Source organism: Dipodomys ordii, unplaced genomic scaffold (assembly GCF_000151885.1).
Source record: "Dipodomys ordii isolate 6190 unplaced genomic scaffold, Dord_2.0 Scaffold194, whole genome shotgun sequence".
Taxonomy (NCBI): domain Eukaryota; kingdom Metazoa; phylum Chordata; class Mammalia; order Rodentia; family Heteromyidae; genus Dipodomys; species Dipodomys ordii.
In genome coordinates this window covers 1,589,793-1,611,815 of record NW_012267410.1, presented here as the reverse complement: position 1 = coordinate 1,611,815, position 22,023 = coordinate 1,589,793, and the positions used below count along the sequence as shown (strand labels likewise).

At 41.1% G+C, this 22,023-nt stretch overlaps 1 pseudogene; it reads left to right on the top strand.

Annotated features, from left to right (window-relative positions):
* The first annotated feature begins 7,880 nt into the window (after nucleotides 1–7,880).
* LOC105999630 lies at nucleotides 7,881–16,905 on the top strand (annotated as a pseudogene).
* Nucleotides 16,906–22,023: the final 5,118 nt, after the last annotated feature.

Below are 22,023 nucleotides of genomic sequence, written 5' to 3'. Positions count from 1 at the left end.
AAAGAAATGGATGGGCTTGAAAAAAAATAAAGTGACATAAGACAGGCCCAGAGAAACAAGGATACATGTTTTCTCACATTTGTAGAAGTTAGATCTAATTTATAAATGTATATACAAAGATATACAAGGTCATATACATATGAACACAAGCATATTAACTAAAGTATGATATATTCTGGGGGAGAATTCCAATGGTGTCATTTCTTTAAACAACGAACTTACAGTCTAATAAAATGAGGACCAGAAAGCTAGTACTTGAGGTGTGTGGCAGGGCAGGGGGGTAGGGGGGAGAGGGGGGGTAAGAGGTCAAAAGTGGGAGTAGACAATGAACAGAAGAAGTGGGAAGAATGCAGTCATCATATTCAGTGTACATGTGTGAAAATTAAACTAGGAAAATTGAGGGGATAGGTGGGATTGGGAGGGATGGTGGAGAATGACAAAAGAGGTGACATGGATCAAGATGCATTGTACGTATAAACTGACGTGTTGAATTATAACCCTTTTGTACGACTATGTAAAGATGCTAAAATAATAGCAGTGAAGATAATGATAATGAAGAGTTGAAAAGCCAACTTCCAGAAAATATTTACCCAATCATACAGCAAAGGTGAACTCTGGAGAAGTCATGTTTATAGCCCTTTGGATCTTGTACAACCACCAGACTGAACTTGAGGCTTACAAGGTTGTCTCTGCCTTAACCTGAGCTTCAGCCCCCAGATCCCATAGCACCAGCGCCCAGAGTTCTGTTTATCCCAGCTGATAGGGTGAACACTGGGCTCAGAACCCAGCCTGCTTTGGGTGCTCAGTACAATCTTTGGTGTAAGGGAAGGAGATTGGGGTTTGTAAACCTTTTGTGTGACTCAGACCAAACACACACACACACACAGCAATTATTGGGCAGTCAGCCCTCAAGAACGTAGTGACAACTAAATGTAGTGACAACTAAACGTAGTGACAACTAAATGTAGTGACAACTCAAGAATGTAGTGACAACTAAACCCATTGCCGGTCAGTCTTATGGTTCCTTTAAAAGAATGCTTTGTGTTAGTGCCAGTGGTTAACGCCTATAATCCTAGCTCCTCAGGAGGCTGAGATCTAAGGATCATGGTTTGAAGCCATCCCAGGCAGTCAAATTTGGGAAACTCTTATCTCCAATTAACCAGCAAAGAGCCCAAAGTAGAGCTATGGCTTTAATGGTAGAGTGCCATCCTTGAGGGAAAAAGCCAAGTAGTAATGCAAGACTCTGACTTCAGGCCACAATACCAGAACAAAACAACAACAAAAATGCTTTAAAAATACAAAAGCAAGCCGAGGGCTGGTGACTTACACCTGTAATCCTAGCTACTCAAGAGGCTGAGATGTAAGGATCGCCAGTTCAGGCAGGAAAGTCCATGAGACTCGCATCTCCAATAAACTGCTCAGAAAAAGGGGGTGGTGCTGTGATTCAAGTGGTAGAGTGCTAGCCTTGAGCACAAAGAGTCTCAGGGACATTGCCCAGGCCCTGAGTTCAAGCCCAGTACCAGAAAAAAAATATACAAGAGCAGGTTGACAAGCCATTTCAGGGCTCAGTACCAGTTGAATGGAGATCCTCTGTGGTACATGGTGACTTGGCCATTCTCTTTTTTCTAACTCCAGACAACTATTATTCTCCTCATTATTGAAGATTTGAAACACAGACTCAAGATGTGTATTCTGTTTATTTTATTTTATTATCTTATTTTGGTATAACAATACAATAGGCTCACAGTCTATGCTGCAGTTTAGGTCCTCTCTATGCTGTGATAGAGCTGAGTACAAATGGGAGGTCACCCAGGGGCCTGGGGACAGTTCCCAGGCAGGGTAAGGACAAATAGACCAGGCCTGGGAAGATGAAGACAATGATGTCAGCTTCTGACTGGGAGGTATGCAGTATTCACATTGCCAATGCCATTGTCACCTTGCAAACCAGTCTGGGTTTGCTTTGGACAGAAGGTTCTGGAATGTGTTCAAGCATTACTCATCTCCAGACTGCTTTTTTTTAATCCAATAAATTTTCACTCTTGAATAATTATTCTCAAGATGCATGGTTTTACTTGATTTACTTACATAGAAGCAAAAGAATGTAGTGACAACTATGGAATGGGCTTCTCAAATGTTGCAAACAATCTGGGTGCTGGTACTGGACAATCTCATTCATTTTATTCTATTCTTCACTGACTAGCAGGCCAGAGGGAGCTTTGGGAACCTGTGGCGAGCTTGGCATCTGTAAACTTGGTGTTTTCTTTTTTAATTTAAAAAATATTAATTTTGTGCCTTAGTTGGTTTCTCAAATCAAAATGTGGTGTATGTACACACACACACACACATATATGAATTCTATGGTTCCATCAGAGAGATGACACTGTCCCATTTGTAAGGAAATGGAAAGACTTGGAAAAAATTATATTAAGTGAAGTAAGCCAGACCTAAAGAAACATAGTTCCCATGGTTTCCCTCATTTGTAACAATTAGTATATGTCTAAGATAATCTTAGCAGATGAGCAGAATAGCTCAATAGCTATGTACATATGACCATAGAAGATGATGCTAAGCCAAATGAATTCCAAGACATGGAAACAAGAGGTTTTTCTTTGTTGTTGTTTTTAATGGACTATGTGATTTCTTGTTTCGTGTGTGTGTGTGTGTGTGTGTGTGTGTGTGTGTGTGTGTGTGTGTGTGTTTCCCCCTATAATTTATCCCCTGTTGTCACTGTATTTGCTTTTGGTACCCTAGTTATTATATATGTTTATCTGAATTAGGGCTGAATTAGAGAAGGGAAGGGAAGGGGAACAACAAAATGGTGAGACAAAGGATGAAGGGCAATCCAATGCAACAGTGATACTCACAAGACCTATGTTGGAAATGAACTGCACAACTTGGGGGGAGGGTTGAAGGGGAGAGAAAGAGGGATTAAAAATTAGGGAGGGGGTAACAAGTTCAACAAGAAATATACTCACTCCCTTATGTAACTGTAACCCTGCTGTACATAACCCTGACAATAAAATTTTCAAAAATTATTAATTTTATCATTTTATTTTACTTTTTTGTGTTGGTACTATAACTTGAACTCAAGTTATTTTACTATACACACATGTATTGTGTGCATGTGTGTGTGCACAATTATATACCTCTCTTTTAAACCCATTCATCCCAAGTTACCTGGTTCCATTTTCACACATGTACATTAAATATTATGACTGAATTTGCCTACTCTTCTTCTCTCCATTTGTCTGCCCTCCATCTCACTGACCTCCTACACCTTACACTCCAAACAACATGTTTCAGCTTCCTGGAATTCATTTTGTTAAACTATACATTAGTTGTTTGAATGTGTTTGCACCATTGCAATCCTCCCCTGCATACATCTTTAGTCAATGTATATGCACTTGTATGCATAAGATTCTGTATCTATTTTCATATATGCTTATAATATAGTTCTAACTTTTGGGGTTTTTTTGGGGGGGTCCAGTCGTGGGGCCTGAACTCTGGGCCTAGGTGCTGTCCCTCAGCTCTTCAGCTCAAGGCTAGCACTCTACCACTTGAGCCACAATGCCACTTCTGGCTTTTTTCTTTTTGCTTATGTGGTGCTGGGGAATTGAACCCAGGGCCTCATGCAAGGCAAGCGCTCTACCACTGAGCCACCTTCCCAGCCCTAGTTCTAACTTTTGTATAAGAGAAAAAAATGTACCATTTGTTTTATTTGAGCCAGACTTACTTTTTTTTTTGGTGTGGGGGGTGCTCATTGAAAAATATAATATCTTCCACAGCAGTGACTATGACTGTAACTGTCCCCATCTCTGTTGGAGCTTCTAAGGGACATACTGTTATAGTTTTCAGGCCACTATCCCAGATAGTTGGGAACACTGCTATAGGGGCAAAAATGTTTGTGGCCGGGCGCCAGTGGCTTATGCCTACTGTAGTCCTAGCTACTCAGGAGCCTGAGATCTGAGGATCGCCGTTCAAAGTCAGCCTGGGCAGGAAAGTCCATGAGACTCTTATCGCCAATAAACCACCAGAAGTGGCACTGTGGCTCAAGTGGTAGAGTGCTCGCCTTGAGCTGAAGAGTGCAGGGACAGTGCTCAAGCCCAGAGTTCAAGCCCCATGACCGACAAAAAATAATGTTTGTAATTAATATTGTTTTTCCAAACTAAGCCTTGACCTTCAGCACCAGTGCCATTATTTGGGGCTTGAGTGGGGGTGGGGAGAAAGCAGGTTATTGGGGATTGAACTCAGAGTCTCCCATATACTAAACAAGTTCTCTACCACTTGAATCACACTAAAGTCCTTTTGTTGTTTAGTTGTCTTTCAGATAAGGTTTCATGTTAACTTTGCTTCACACTAAAATCTTCCTACCTCTACGTCTCAAGTAGCTGGGATTACAACTATGAGCTACCATGCCCAGGCCAGAAGTGGCATTAATAAAATCTTTTAAATACAAAAAACAGATAGTATATACAATATGAACCTTACTGAATTTTCTCATCATGCTTTTATTTTCATAAGCTTCAAAATAAACAGAAGTTAAGCACAATTTTATTATAAAAAATGGGGAAACAATGTGCCTATGTGTACTCAGAACCCGTGTCAGTAAGTAGAGGTTCATACACATTGAATGAGCTGGAAGCTTCTATAGAAACACAGAAAAGACAACTAGGTTTTCTGTTGTCCCTCACATTCTGCTTTCATTCCAATTCCTCTGTCAAAGCCACATTCTTATTTATCCCTCTGCATATGTTCCTGGGATATTTCCATTTAGTAGGAAAGCAGTATCAATGAACGTCCCTGTTTTATCAAGTGTGTCAAACACCAGAATATCTGGTCTCTTGGCCAGAATTTGTTAATCTGTTATCACGGCTTTGTCCTAATATGCCTTGGAGAAGATGTTTTCTAACATATTCTTGGGTTCAACCTTGTACATGGTGTTAACCCACTTGTAAACTCAACAGAGGGCTTCTTATTGACACGAAATCTCCATGCCTTTTCCTGTGCGTTTTACATTTCCATTGAGCTCCCTTTGCTCCACACTCCTCTGCCAGGTTGACTTATAACAGGAGCTGACCATTTCATCCCAAGTGTCAGAGAAAAAAGGAGTAATACTAGATTTTATTAAATTATATCTTGTGTGCTGTACTGGGGTTTGAACTCAAGGCCTCAGGCTCTTACTTGGCTTTTTTGCTCATGGCTCCAGCTTTATCACGTGATCTATACCTCCACTTCTGGCTTTTTGTTAGTTGAATAGAGATAAGCATCTCATAGATTTGTCTGACCAGGCTGGCTTTCACTTGGGATTCTTAGATCTTGATCTCATGAGCAGCTAGACTTACAGGTACCCAGCAAGCTTTCTTCTTCTTTTTTTATTTTTAAATAAAGAAGAAGTAGGGGAAATGTTCCCCATCTTTGAATTAGCAAAGACCCTGTGCTAATGTTTTTAAAGCATAGGGATTCTTGGACTTACAACAGGGATACATCTTGATCAACCCATTACAAGCTGAAAAATCCAGTAAATGGAACATGCATTAAATATTCCCAACCTTCAGGATAGCTTAGCCTAACCTACCTTAGCTATGCTCAGAACATGTCCTCTGCAGTTACTGTAACCCATAGTTGGGCAAACTCATCTAACACAAAGCCCGTTTTATAATAAGGCCTCATGAAGGTCTCATGTAATTTGTTGAATATTGTATTGAAAGTAAAAAAAAAAGAATGGTCAGATAGGTGCATTTTCACACCACTGTTAAGCTAAAAAAGAATTATAGAATGTTTTTCTTGATGTTAATGAGGTTTGAACCTAGAGTCTTGTGCTTGCTGGCCAGATGCTATGTCCCTAGTCTGAAATATCACTGTGAATCAGACAGGCCTATGTCAGAGTCTGTGTATATTATTATTCCATCACATTAATACAGTTACAGAGAGTTCAGCTAGAGGCCTGTGTAGTGTCCACACTGAGGGATTGGATGTGTTTGTCTGATGATCAGAAAACAGGATGAATCAGAACCAATAAGTATATGACAGTCTCTGAAGAAGAGGAGGACACAGGGATAGGGGGACGGATGTCTATTTCTTCAAAATGCCAGGCTATTTCCAAGTCCTCAGGTGGATTTAGGGCTTAAATGATCTTAGGACTGGGCTGGCCAAACATTCTCTAGCAATACAGTTCCTCAAAGCCTCAGCTCTTCCCTCTTGATCAGTGCCAAGGGGCAAGACACTTCAGATAGGTACCAGAAGTTTCCAGTCTGAAGCTTTGGGGTTTTTAATTTCTAACCCTATTATGTTCTTCTTTCATCTTAATGACAATTCCAGAGACTCTGTAACAATAGCTTTAAGAGAATAAGGCACATATTCAGCCAGTGTCTGACAATGGACTGGCATTTATTATCGTTTTCTCCTCTCCCCCTCTGTTCTTCCTCTTCTCTCTTCCTTTCTTCTTTTTTCTCTCCTCCCCTCCTCCTTCTTTCCTCCCTCCTTCCTCGCTCTTTTTCTCCCTCCCTCCAACTCTCTTGTATAGTATGGAAAAAACAAAACAAATAAATTCTCCCCCCCCCAACTAAGAAACAGTAATGCCTAAGACATTTTGTGTGGCTTAACATTCCTTTTAAGGCTTTAGCTTTACTTACCAAGGCTCATTCCAGAACTCAGGTAGAACAGTATCTTGGTCAAACTATACTTCAGGCCTCTGAAAGGGAGTACGGGCCTTTGCAGCACAAATACTCTTCCATCATTTTAACAACTGGCTATTTTTAGTCTGAGTTCATCTCTCTCTTTCAGATCTTTGCAAAAAGAAACAAGAAGCAAACAATATCTATCAAAATTCTCAATTTGCTTTAGGGTAAGACTTGGTCAGTGTGTGATCTGACACCCAGGCTATTATAAGAGAGGGTTTTTACCAAGCATGTTGTCTATCCTGTACGTAGCTTCTATCCAGTATATTCTAGGTGCTTTTAAGTCCAAATTCTGGTACATTTAGTTGTACTGTCCATATAGTGTGAATTTATAGGGAATCCAAAAGCAGGGTGATGTAAGTATAATAGATGTTTATTCTTACTTATGTAGATGTCAATAGGCACATGACCAGGGCTGGTATGTGGCTCAGCTCCAGTGTCATTCACATCTGCCTTCTCAAATGGTCAAAGACTTCCTTCCACATTCAGGTTTCCCTCGGGAAGAGGGAAGAAGACAGCCACATTTTCACTCTTTAAGAATTTTATCCAGGGCTGGGAAGGTGGCTCAGTGGTAGAGCGCTTGCCTTGCATGCCTGAGGCCCTGGGTTCGATTCCTCAGCACCACATAAGCAAAAAGAAAAAAGCCAGAAATGGCGCTGTGGCTCAAGTGGTAGAGTGCTAGCCTTGAGCTGAAGAGCTGAGGGACAGCGCCCAGGCCCAGAGTTCAGGCCCCACGACCGGACCCAGAAAAAAAAAAAAAGAATTTTATCCAGGGGCTGGGAAGGTGGCTCAGTGGTAGAGCACTTGCCTTGCATGCATGAGACCCTGGGTTCGATTCCTCAGCACCACATAAGAAGAAAGCCAGAAGTGGCGCTGTGGCTCAAGTGGTAGAGCCCTAGCCTTGAACTGAAGGGTGCCCAGGCCCAGAGTTCAGGTCCCACGACCAGACCCCCCCCAAAAAAAGAAAGAATTTTATCCGGAACTTGCATTGATAGATTTTGGGTACAGTACATCCTTTTACCTAATACTTCACTAATGACCACACCTTGTGTCAAGGAGGCTGAGAAATAGTCTTTATGAAACAAAGGGCTCAGCTCACAACCAGGGAAAACGATTTCTAAGATACAGAAGGGGCAGCTGTGCAGCTGGACAGCAGTGATGAAAGCTAAGAGCTATGAAGGAGAAGCCAATGGTGAAGACTAGATGGGTAATATACAAATTGGACGTTTGTGTGCATGAAGAGAATACTAGCAAAGTCACACGGTAAGTGGAAAGGAGTTCTGGGAAAAAGGAAGCGTAGACAGCTCCACCTCACTTAGATTAGCCACACTGGTATATTTCACCTGATATAACTTGCTTGGACAGTAAACTGTAGTTAATTTTGACCAATTTCATCTCAGAATAGTATCCATCCCCCAGTCCCAGGGCAGGCAGCCAGGTACATGTTCCTGGAACAGCTTACAGCAGTTCATAGCCAAGGTCTGCACCCTGTCTCCAAAAAAGAAAATTGGGATCTGTGCTCTGATTTCTGATTGCTGCTTCTAATGGTGGAGGCACAGACATACAGGCAATCATACATTGCTGTAACCCCCTTTCCACCACTCCAAACTCCCTCCTCCCTAGGTGAAAAAACTTCCAGTAGCTTTAAAGGGCCTTCATTTTCCTCTCTTTTTCCTTCTGTTTGGGAGCCAAATATTTAAAGCTTAGAACATTAAAAAATTACCATATCATCAGAAATTTAGAAAGTCACAGTACCCACCTGGGAAAAAGCACAGGGCTTTGAAAAGACCTGAGAGCATTAAGTTTATACCTCCAGCTAAACCTTGACAGAAACACAACCTATAACAATCAAACAAAAACTTAACCAATCTTGGAAAACTGGGGAGAATCTGATATCCAGAGTTATTAGATTCATATGTCCAGTTTTACCACTGCTACCAACAAATAGCACAAAGAAATAGGAAAGTATGGTCCAATGAGGGAGGAAATAAGCCAACAAACATCACTGAAAAAGACCAGATGGTAGATTTGCTAGGCAAAGATGTCAAAACAACTACTTAAAGATGCCCAGAAAACTAATGGCAGAAATAGAAGAAGGTCAAAATGTATGGATTGCCAGGCATTGGTGGTTCATGCCTATAATCCTGGCTACTCAGGAGACTGAGATCTGAGAATCTCAAAGCTGAGCTGTGGCTCAAAGTGGTAGAGTGCTAGCCTTGGGCAAAAAGCTCCAGAATAGCACCCAAGTCCTGAGTTCCAGCTCTATGGCTGGCAAAAACAAAAACAATCATAGATAAGGAAAAATAAAAGAAACCCAAAAGGAATTTTAGGGGCCAGGTGCTAGTGATTCATGCCTGTAAGGCTGAGATCTGGGTATTGTAGTTAAAGCCAACCAAGGCAGGAAAAAAAATCTGTGAGATTCTTATCTCCAATAACCACCAGAACACCAGACATGGAGCTGTGGCTCTAAGTGGTAGAGTGATAGCCTTGAGTGAAAGAGCTCAGAGACAGTGCCCAGTCCCTGAGTTCAAGCCTCATGGCTGACCAAAAAAAAAGAAGAAGAAGAAAGGAAGGAAGGAAGGAATGAGGAAAGGAAGAGAGAGGGGAAAAGAATTCTAGAACTGTAAAGTAAAATAACTGAAAGGTAAAATTCAACTGAAGATATTGAAAGGCAGATTTGAGCAGACAGAAGAAAAAAATTAGTGAACTTGAAGACAGAACAATTGAAATGATTCTCATAGACAGAAAGAACAAGGAAACCTGAAGAAGGGTTAATTATCAAGCACTTAAGAAAATATTATTGAGCAGAGGAGCATATGTACAAGAGTTCCAGATAGAATCGAGAAAGAAAACAAAGCAGAGAGATTATTAAAAGAATTAATGACCTCCCCAAATCTGACAAAAACTATGACTATAGTCATGTGCTATGTAACAATGCTTTGGTCAAAGATGGACCTTAAAACAGCCACCCAATAAGATGATAATGAAGCTGAAAACTTCCTGTGACCTTGTGTTTTTATGATATCATTTGCTTTATCTGTGCTGGACCTGGTAACTCAGGGCCTGGATGCTGATCCAGGGCTGGGTGCTTTTTTGCTCAAAGCTAGCATTCTACAACTTTGAGCCACAGCTCTGCTCTGGATTTTTAAGTCTTGGTAGTTAATTGGAGATAAGAGTCCCACAGACTTTACTGCCCAGGCTCACTTTTAAATTGCGATCTTCAGATCTTAGCCTCCTGAGCAGCTAGGATTATAGGCATGAGCCACTGGTGCCTAGCTGCTGTACCCTATAGTTAGCTAAGTTTAGATGCACACTTGTATCACAATTGTCTACTCAGTTTAGTGCCATGCACTAAAGACAGAAATACAAGAAAGTCAAAATGTATGGATTGCCAGTCATTGGTGGTTCATGCTTATAATCCTGGCTATTCAGGAGGTTGAGATCTGAGAATCTCAAAGCGGAGCTGGGGCTCAAAGAGGTAGAATGTTAGCCTTGAGCAAAAAGTTCAGGAACAGTACCCAAGTCCAGCTCTTTTTTTTTTGGGGGGGGGTCCAGTCGTGGGGCCTGAACTCTGGGCCTGGGCGCTGTCCCTCAGCTCTTCAGCTCAAGGCTAGAGCTAAAGAGTCAGCGCCACTTCCGGTTTTTTTCTTTTTGCTTATGTGGTGCCGAGGAATCGAACCCAGGGGCTCAGGCATGCAAGGTAAGCGCTCTACCACTGAGCCACCTTCCCAGCCCCCCAAGTCCAGCTCTATGGCTAGTAAAAAACAAAAAAAATGGATAAGAAAAATAAAAGAAACCCAAAAGAAATTTTAGGCGCCAGGTGGGTGCTGGTGATCCATGCCTGTATTCCTAGCTACTCAGGAGGCTGAAATCTGAGTATCTCAGTTCAAAGCCAGCCGAGGCAGAAAAATCTGTGAGATTCTTATCTCCAATTAACCACCATTGTAACCTAGGAACAACAGGTCATAGCACAGGGCTTAAATGTGTAGGGTTCTCATCTAGATGTGTCTAAATATGCTTTGTGATGGTCACACAATGAGGAAAACACCTAACATAATTTAAAAAATATACATGTAGATAAACATGTATATGTATGTGTATATACACACATGCATATATGTATGTATGTATATACTTTTATTTTATGTATACACATATATACACACATGCATTTATATGTATACACATATACATATGTATATGCATATGTATACATACACACATAAATTCACATACATATATAATATACTTTGATCATGTTACCCCAGCATCTTTGGCTTTCCCTCTCCCCGAATTGTTTCTCTCTGCCATACATACCTCTTTTTCTTTCATGTCCCATCATCATAATTATTGTTATAACTATTACTATTATTAATTTAGGTCTAAATTCCACATGAGTGAAAACTGTACTATTTTGCTTTTTTAAACTTAGTTCATCTTTCTAACACGTTGTCTCAGGAAGGAAAACCAGTATCAGTTTTATTTACCTTTTATAAGAAAAAATTTGAAAATACCCGATGACCATGGCAAATCAATTCTGTCTCAGTTATCCACTCTGATTTATTATTATTATTTAATTCTTCAGGAAAGAGTTCCTGTAGAGATGAGAGGAAAGAGGATAAAGAGTAGAGCTTGCTTGGTGAATCTCCAGCCAAGTAATTAAGTAATCTTCTGAACATATCCCCAACACAGGAGACCTACTCCCTTAGAATATGTACATTTCCTTCCTGTGCTTGCTGGCTGTTGCTGGTACACTACCTGAGAGGGTGAGTGGTCCCCAGCTGCAGATGGCTGGCGATGACCTTCCAGAGAAGGAGGTCAAATATCTAAAATGAGTCTCATGAGGCTAAATTAAAGGGTTGGAAAAGCTGTATTCCTTCTGGAGATGCCTTGGAGAAATCTGTCTTGTCTTTTATAGCTTCTAAAGGCTACTTACAGTCCCCAATCATAATCTCTTCCTCCATTTTCAAAGCTCATCACTATGAACTCAGCTTCTCTCTCAGAATATATACCATTGTTAAGTCATACATGACCACTTAAATATCAAAGAAGCTCAGTAACTTTAAGGGCAATGGAATCAGTGAAACTCACACCAAGACACATAATGAAATGGAAGAAACTTAAAAGCAGTGAAAGAGGCCATCTGTCACATACAAGACTCCTTCACAAAATTACTAACAAATTCCTCATCAGAAACATCGAAAGCTAGAACGTAGTGGGCAGCTACACTTAAACACTGAGAGAAAACACTGTAGTTCAAGAACCCTATATCCAGAAAAAGTATCCTTCAAAGTGACAGAGGCCTGAGCTGGTTGCTCATGGATTACAGAATCTACTCAGATGGGCTGAGAGGATCCCAGTTCAAAGCCAGGAAAGTTCATGAGACTCTTTTTTCCAATAACCAACAAAAAGTCTGAAGTGGAACTATGGCTCAAGTGGTAAGATCACCAGCCTTGGACAAAAAAGCTCAAGGACAGTGTCTAGGCTCTGAGTTCAAGCCCCAGTACTGGCACATACATATACACAAATTATTAGTTTAGAAGGTACTATTGTTGTACCTTTGATTTATAACTCTACTTTTTGTTTTCAACACAGCATAAGAAATTCATGTATCTAATTGTTATCTTACATTTTGGAGCACAAAAAGAGACATTTTGTGATATCAGTAATTACAAGTGCATGAAGATGCTGCTGCTACAAGAACTCCCTTGTGTATTTTTTAAATTAACCTGTGATAAATTCACAGTATTCTAACATTAATCCATTAAATACTATTCTTACAGAAAACACAAAGAATACATACATACACTGTATAAAAAGGTAGTGAGAAGGAAATTAAAATATTTTACTGCAAAAGGATTCAATGGAACACACGAAGAAAGAGTAGTATAAAAAAAAACAAAAGAAAAAAGGTCATGGTTGGTGCTATACCACTTGAGCCATGCCTCCTGCCAGCATTTTGATGGTTAATTGAAGAGGATGTCTTGAGGACTTAATTGCCTAGTTTGACTTTGAATCATGCTCTTCTGATCTCAGTCTCCCGAGTAGCTAGGATTACAGGAGTGAGCCACCGGCACTCAACTTGTATGAACCAATCTTAAAGGTAGATCTCTGTACATATCATATTACAGATTTGGAATTTTTAGAACAATAAGAAGCTACTGAACCATTCTACCTGGAGAAGGGACATGATTGTATTTGAGCTTTTTAGAAAAGTATTTGGCCACTACATAGAGAATTGATTGAGCACAGCAGGTAAGTTCAAACCCTTACATCCTGTTTCCCAACAAAGCTGGTCATTCAATGCATACAAAGCCTCCTCTGCCACTACTAGGTCCTTTCTCAGCCCGGAGGCCTTTGCTCTTCTTACTTTGAGTTCACTTCTCACTTCTCACTATTTTTTTCTAGACTTACACCAACAGCATTTCAACAATGTGAAACACTGCTCTTTTATAAGCTTTAACCATAACAGCTTTATAACTCTCTCTCTTTCTCCCCACCCACTCTCTCAGATCTCACTATTGCCCAGACTGGTCTTGAACTCCTAGGCTCAATAAGCCTACACCAGCCTTCAAAATTTCTGGGACTGTAGGCATGTACCTTTGTACCGAGTGACTCTCAAGTTTTACCTATTCATGCTTTTTCTGAACTCCATGGAGCACATGTTTATCCCGAACTCCAATATCTCAACTCAAAAGTTAGTTTTATTTTGGAGCTTCACATTTGTTAGTCGATTGGTAAATGCAGTCTCTCCTAGCTATATGATTTTTGATGAATATATGGCTTGATGAGCTCATCGTAAGTTGAAAGTACTGTAAGTTGAGAATGCGCACAATGTATCTAAACTACCATACACCCTAGTTTAGCTTAGCCTACTTTAAAGATGCTCAGAACACTTACATTAGGATATACTGAGCAGTGTTGTCTAACATCAAGTCTATTTTATAACAAAATATTAAATATCTCACTAAATTAATTGAATGAGCATATCCAAAAACTGTGGCAGCTCAGTGTACTCAGTCCACTGTTTTCCCTGCTAATCATGAGACTGATGGGGAATTCCACATCACTGAGGCTGTTGTCCAAAAATCACAAGAGTATTTATTATGCTATGTTTGGCTAGCCTCGGAAAAGATCAAAATGCAGCATTCAGTTTCTACTGAATGCATATTGCAAATGTACCATTGCAACGCTGAAAGATGGTCTGTTGAATCATGGGAAGTGGGAAACGGTTGTAGCTCTGAGAAAGAAAAGGACACGGTTAGGCAGATAGGGATAAAAGTGGTAGATATAACGTGGCAGAGAACACGTGGCCCTTCATGACAATTCGTATTCCCCATTCCTCATCACATAATGCTTCCCATAATCCCAAACACTTATTCTTCCCATAATTCCCTGGTTGCCCACTCAGCCAATAAAACGAGCTAGAGTGGTGCATACACACACCATCAAGCAATCTGCACAATTCCCATGGGAGGAGACATGGGAGGAGCCCCATGTTATAAAAACTACCTGCCAAGAGGACTCCATGCTATTCCTTTCAGTCCCACCCTAGATAGCTTAGTCTTGTTACTTTCTTTCGAATACAATTATTGTCTTCCTACATGGCATTGGTTTCATAAACTAGTACCTACATTTTGCCAATTTGCAGAAGGCGACTAGTTCCACATCTTACATGAATCGAGAGGACAGTGAACATAATCCTGGATATCTATTAAAGGTAGCACACTTTGTGTGTGTGTGTGTGTGTGTGTGTGTGTGTGTGTGTGTGTGTGTGTCAGCCTTAGAGCTTTAAGTCAGGGCCTGGGAACTAAGTTGTTGTTGTTGTTGTTTTTTTTTTTGGCTCCAAGTGAGTGTTCTACCTCTTAAGCCACAGCTCCACTTCTGGTGGTTAAGTGGAGAAAAGAGCTTCATGGACTTTCCTGGCCAGGCTGCTTTGAACCATGGTTCTCAGATCTCAGCCTCCTGTATAACTGGAATTACAGGCCACCAGCAGCTGACAGATGCAGCCCACTTTTTATAGAGCATAGAACATTACTGTCAGAACAATTTTTGCACCACAAAGATTTCTTTGTTTTTTTGCTTTGTTGGTTTTGGGGCTTGAACTCAGGGCCTGGGTGCTGTCCATGACCTCTCTATGTTCAAGGCTAGTGCTCTGTCACTTGAGCCACAGCACCACTTCCAGTTTTTGAATGGTTAATTGGAGATAAGAATCTCACAGGGACTTTCCTGCCCAAGCTGGCTTCAAACCATGATCCTCAGATATCAGCCTCTTGAGTAGCTAGGATTACAGGAGTGAGCCACTAGTGCCTAGCATGAAGATGTTTCAATGAAGCAACTTTCAGCACATGAGGGAAGGATGACCAGATATTTAGCTTCTATCACTAAGTCATTTCAAGCAAAGGGAATCTCTGGGGAAAATATATGCTCACTGCTGGCTTATCTTGGAACAATCTGAGTCTTCCTGTTTTGGATTTTGTACTCATGATGACAAAGGTTGGGAAAGGAAACCAATTTGTCAACTAGACAATCCAGGCTTTACTTTGCTGAGTATCTTTAGGTACCATTTGTAGTTTCAGAAGGTAGCCCTGGTCCCTTTATCAGCACACACATGCATTGATCTGTAGCTCAGATCACTGGATGCTAATGGGGAGAAGAGTCTCAGTGGGATTGGACCCAGCATGGAACCTGGTGTTGGAAGGAGGAGCTGGAGCGATGGAAACAGGAGAAAGGAAAAGGGCAACTGAGAACTACTCCAAGTCTCCTCTGGTTCATCTCACCTGTAGAAGCAAGAGGAGGCTGGAGGATAGGCTGCTGTACCAACCAAGCAGACTCTGTGGAATTCTCAGAATGTCCAAGGAAAGTAGGGGAAGTGATAGACAAAAGTCCTTGGATCCAGAAATAATTTTGTGCCTGTGTGCCAGTACCAGGGCTTGAACTGAAGGCCTGGACTCCGTCCCTTAGCATTTATGTTCAAGGCTGATCTTCTACCATTTGGGCTATGCTTTACTTCTGGCTTTGGGGTAGTTAACTGGAAATAAGAATCTCACAAACTTTTCTGCCTGTGTTGGCTTTGAACCTCGATTCTCAGATCTCAGCCTCCTGAGTAGCTGGGATCTACGGGCATGAGCCTTTTGTCTTGTTTCCTACAGTCAGTCCCACAGATGATTGGTGTGATTTGTGCAACTTCTATACCAGAAAAGGAAATCCATCACTGATGGTTGTAAAATAAAATAAATAAATGCACATAAATAAATAAATAAATGAAAATAAATAAAGGCTCTCTGCTTCTCCCAGCTCTTTGCCTGTCGCATGCTTTCCTGGAGTGAACGGATTTGGCCGCCTCAGGCACCTGGTCACCAGGGCTGCCTTCAATTCCAATAAGGTGGACATTGATCCACCTGAACTACATGGTGTACATGTTCCCGTACGATTCCACAGCAAGTTCAATGGCACGGTCAAGGCTGAGAACTGCAAGCTGGTCATCAACCATTTTCCAGGAGTGAGATCCCGCCAACATCAAATGGGGCAGTGCGGGGGCTGAGGATGGGGTGGAATCCACGGGTGTCTTCACTACCGTGGAGAAGGCCTGGGCACCAATGAAGGGCTGCGCCAAGCGCATCATCATCTCCGCCCCGTCGGCCAACTCCCCGATGTTCATGAAGGGGGATAGAACCCAGAGAAATATGACAACTCGCCCAGGATCACCAGCAACGTGTCCTGCACCACCAACTGCCTGGTGCTGCTAGCCAAGGTCAGCCATGACAACTTGGGCATCGGTGAGGGCCTCATGAGGCCATCCCTCCATGCAGAAGACCGTGGATGGCCCGTCTGGTGAGCTTTGGCATGGCGCACACGGCAAGGCCCAGAACCTCATCCCTGCATCCACGGACGCCACCAAGACCGTGGACAAGATCATCCCTGAGCTCAACGGCGAGCTGACCGGCCTGGCCTTCCAAGTGCCCACGACCAACGTGTCCTGGTGGACTTCACCTGTAGCCTGGAGAAGGCCGCTAAATACGACCACATCAAGAAGGTGGTGAAGCAGGCGTCCGGTGGCACCCCAAGGGCATCACGGGGTACGCGAGGACCAAGTGGTCTCCTGCGACTTCAGCAGCGACTCCCACTCTTCCACGTTCCACGTGAGCTCATCTTCTGGTACAACCAGGAATACAGTTACATCAACTGCGTGGTTGATCTGATGGTCCACAAGGCCTCCAAGGAGTAAGAGCCCCCCACGAGACGCCCTCACTGCTGGACCCCCTCCACAACCAGTCCTCCAACACACGGAAAAGCCCCCCTCCTCACCGTTTCCATCCTGGACACCCCCCTCCCCGCCCAAGGGGAGGGCCTCATCACCAATAAAGCTCGCTGCGCGCGCGCGCACACACACACACACACGATTATTCTGGGGTATCCAGAACTTACTCTGTACTAGAATCAAGGAAAGAAATGAATGATGGAATTCTATGAGGGCTTCCGGTATGACCAGTCTCCCAGGAACCTCAAAATGATCAAAGAGGAAGTATAGGCAGCCAGAAAAATAGCTGGACAGGAGCCCCGACAGCTGGCGGATCCTCCTCTGCTTCTAACAGGCAAGGAACAGCATCTGGTGATACAAACATCTCTTACCTTTAGACTGGTCCAGAGGTACAGGGCTTTTGGAGAACAAAGCATATACAAGCATAGTTTGGGTCATTTGAAAGAAAATACTTGGCTATAGCTGACCATCATGGAATATACTTATAATTTAATCATGATTCAGATGGGGACAGTAGCTAGGAAAACTGATTTCAAAACTGTGTGGCTGGAACTAGTTATTTAGTTTTATTAATTATGAAGAAAATAGGAACACATTTCTTACATTAGAGTCTTATGGATATTAATTTTTAAGCGGGTTTAAGGAAAACTAACTGAAAAGCATAAGTTGCAAATCAAATTCTGATACTTCTGCCAAGCAATACATATTTGATATCACTCCTGAATGTAATCAGATATAAATAGCCACATAGACATTTAAGAGCTATTCTTACTGGAAAAAAGCAATTAATTGGTGTTATACCCAATGGATTTCCCTCTCTCTCTCTCTCTCTCTCTTCTTCTCTCTCTCTCTCTCTTTCTCTCTCTCTCTCTTTCTTTTTCTCTCTCTCTTCTCTCTCTTTCTTTTTTTGGTCACCAGCACAGCTTTAATTTCAAGTAACTGTCTCAAAATCAGCCTTCTTATAAATTCTGCATCCTAGACAGTGATTATGCATTATTGCATTAATCTATCACTTTCCTCATTTTGGTTATTTGGGTGTGTAAATTTGTATTTAATTCAGGTGACATACTAGGCAGTCACTACTATTACTTTTTATCTATGCATGCTTTTTAAAGGCACAATTTGGATCATTTAGATGTTCATAGTAAATATATTTGAATATGTATATATTTGCATGCAAATATAGGCTATTAGTTAGATAAATAGCATCAGATATACAAAAAGAGCAGAGTATGTTACCAGGTAATGGGATATTTTTCTAGGTCTCTCTGTGAAAGTGCATTTGTTGTACCATTGCAATGGGCAGAAGTCTGTTGTAATCATCCACAGAAATCTCTTAGTGGATTAATAAAAGCCCACCGTTGGGTCTTTCAGGATTTTTATGTTACTTTCTTCCCCAGTGACACACTAGAGCTAGTGCCTAGACTCCTTTACTCTGTTCACTGAACGTTTGTACATCTGGATGCAGTTTCACATATCAAAATCATGAGTTTCCCAAGGATACTGTGGGGAGAATATTGCTCCACATTGTCCTTCTGGTGATACTGTAATTTGCCTTCTGATCTCTTCTTTAGGCATGCAAAGGTCCTTTATTTCATGAATAAAGTAAGTTCCTTTGAATGTAAGACAAATGGTGATGTTTTAAAATTTCTAATTTGCTTTTTGGTATGATAGACCACTTCTGAAGATGGAGTGTTTTAAATATAAAAATGAAATTTAAAAAAAATCTTACTCATACTTCTAAACATAAAATGACCTGCTGATATCTTCAGTAATCACTTATTTGGTTGAATAATCCCCCTCTCTTTCTTTGAAGAATCCCCCTCTCTTTCTTTGCTCTCTGTCATGTACACAGGGTTTCAGTTAATCAAAGACTACATTATTGGATGATAAGTTATTTTGTTATCCATTTCAAAAACATACATGAGATTAGAAATGAACAAACTTTTCATATAAAATACTGGTTTTTTCACTAACGCTTTTTAGGTTTTCTTATCAAACATGTTGAACGAGCCCAGAGATAGATTTTAGAACATGATCTCCTATCTTCCTTTTCCAGGTATTTCTTACTGAAGTCATGGAAATTTTGTATGAGTAAAAATGTACCTGAAGCCAGGCACTGATAATTCACATTTATAATTTTAGTTTACTCCAGGAGACTGAATTCTAAGGATCAAGTTTCAAAGTCAACCTGGGTAGGAAAGTCCATGAGATTTCTGTCTCCAATTACTTAGCAAAAATCCAAAAGTGGAGGGTAGGCTCAAGTGATAGAGCGCTAGACTTGAGAGGAAAAGGCTAAGGGACAGCACCCAGGTCCTAGGGTTCAAGCCCTAGTACTGGCACCAAAAAAAAAAACCACAAAAAAACACAAAAACAAAAACTACCATAAATTTGAAAGCACAGTAAGATTCCATAGTAGAGATTCCATGAGACTGATACTCATGATCTCTGGAAGCATGTGAATATATAACAAAAACTGGGTATGAAAAGCCAAAAGGGCATCAGAAAGTGAAGGGACCATCTTTACCTTACAGTTAATTAAGAGAGATTCTAAAAACATACTGAAATTGATAATGACATAGCCTGTCATTAGATAAAGAAGTCACAAGTTTGATTCAATACAAGAATTTTTGTTTAGAAGTGGAACTGTGGCTCAAGCTTTGAGCAAAAGAGCCAAGCAAGAATGTGAGACCCTCACTTCAAGCCACTGTACTGGCACCAAGAAAGAAAGAAAGAGAGAAAAAGAAAGAGAGAGGGGGGAGGGAGGGAGAAAAAGGGGAGGAAGAAAGGAAGGAGGAAAGAAAGGAGGAAACTGAGAAAAAAGAAAAAAATTATTTGTTTAATCAATGCTTACCAATCTTTGTTAAAATTCTAACTTAGAAGAAAATTTTAGTATGTCACTTTGGGAAGAGGTGGATGAGACTCCAGAGTGATAGAATGACCCCCCCCCCAAAAAAAGCCAGAATGAGAGAGCCATGTGCAAAAGGAAGGCAAGGAGAGTGAAATATAGATTTATCTGTGCAGAACTAGTGGGAAAGTGGGCAGGTAATTCCCAAAGGTAATTAATAGAAGTAGGAGCTGCTTGAAAAATTGGTGGAATTTCTAGAATGGACCACAGGCCCTTGTGATCGCACCGCATTTTTACACTGTGATGACTGTCACATTATTTAAGTTCTCAGAGAGACTGCTTTAAATCTGTTTCCTAAGCCACTGTCATGTGTTCAGCCTCTGCCCTCAAAAATCTCAAAGCATATTAATGTAGAAGAAACGAAACCATTATGATACACAGACCAAAGCTAAACCCAACCACTTACCTTTTTAATTTCTATTACTTTACTAGTAAATGTAGTGTGTTCTCCAAATTAGCAGTAATCTAGCCTTTTGCATACCCAGTGGAACTATGAAGGCAAACAGCACCCTGGGTGCATAAGTGGGACACACTGCCTCTGTTTTCAATTAGTGATGTGAACAAGAAAAGCTGCACACAACCACATTCCAAATTGACATGTTGTGTGCAGCTTTCTGTCACGTGTGTGGCACATACTGGGGCATCTCAGTAAATGGGTTTTGAATTAAGCAGATTAATTTGCCCCAAGATGATTTGTGCCACATGCAAAAAGAACCTCAATGACACTTCGATGAGCCTCGGGAGATGATGGATGAGACTTAGAGCAAGCAGAAGTTTATGCTGCAGCACTAGACCCATGATCAGCCCTTAGTGGATTAAACACCTCTACAGACTGGACTTGCTTCCATTCTATTTACAGGAGTCATTGTACAGTGTCTAGACAAACAACTGTTGGCAATAGGAAGTGTCCATAGTAAAATTTAAAGATTTATAAACCCAAGGATAAGTGGGTGTTGCTAGACTTTTGGAAATCTAATTATATCCATATAAAAATTTCAACTGAAACATTTAGCTATGAGCTGGGTGTGGTGACTCAGGTCTGTAATCCCTGCTACTGAGGAGGTAAAGGTATGAGGATCAAAGGTTGAGGCTGGCCAGGACACTCTAAGTGAAAAATAACTAAAGCAAAGTGGGTTGGAAGTCTTAGTTCAAATGGGAGAGGGTTTGCCTAGCAAGTCCAAGGTCTTGTGAGTTCAAACTTCATTATAATCAAAAGGGAAAAGGAAAATGAACAAACAAAAAGCTATCCACACTGTTTTTTTTATTGTGGTCTTGTAAAAATTGATGAAGAGAGAGATTATCTGGAATATTAGAAAATAATGTTTTGACTTGGGGGTCACAAGGAAAATTAGATAATACTTTCTGCTGTGAAACGACTGTTTCCTTTAGTATTTGTCATACCTAACATAGAAAGATTGAACAACCAAAATAATCAGCAGTCCAACAATAAATGTAAGCGATCAGCCCTGAAGGTAGCACTTGGGTGGGAAGTCTAATCCTAGCAGAGTTAAAGGTCAGTGTGGCAGCAAGCGGTCTTGGAGAGAGGATGGAGAGGTGTTGTAAGGGACATGCATGACAGCAGGACTGCTCTACAGACTACTAACTTGGTGAGGAGCTCCGATCACTCCATGGCACAGGAAACCCAAGCAATACTTGCAAAAGTATGGCAAAAGTATCCCAAACCAGGTTTTGAGTCCTGGGATAACATTTCACCTTCACATGCTTTTCTTGAGTATATTAACTGAGTCAGTGATTTTTCACATTCCTTATCACTATCTAGCAATGGGACAATGTTTAGAGAGCAATTAGGAGATCATAACTCTGAGCAGAAACAAGAAAGACTTTGCAGACTTTGGAAACCTCTCCTCTTTAGAAAGCTTATATCTACTGGAGGTGGGGTTGGGATAGATGGGGAAGAAAGATGAAAGGTATGACATTGACCATAAGTTGGCATGTGGAATTGAAAACCCTCTGTGCAACTACTTAAAGAAAATTAAATTTAAATTAAAAAAGGAACACACACATACATACATAAACACACTCACACACACGTACACACACACACACCAATAGACTGTGAACCCTAATATTTCCTCATAAGAGAATAGTATGTTCACTTCTTTTTTGGTGTGTGTGTGTGTGTGTGTGTGTGTGTGTGTGTGTGTGTGTGTGTGTGT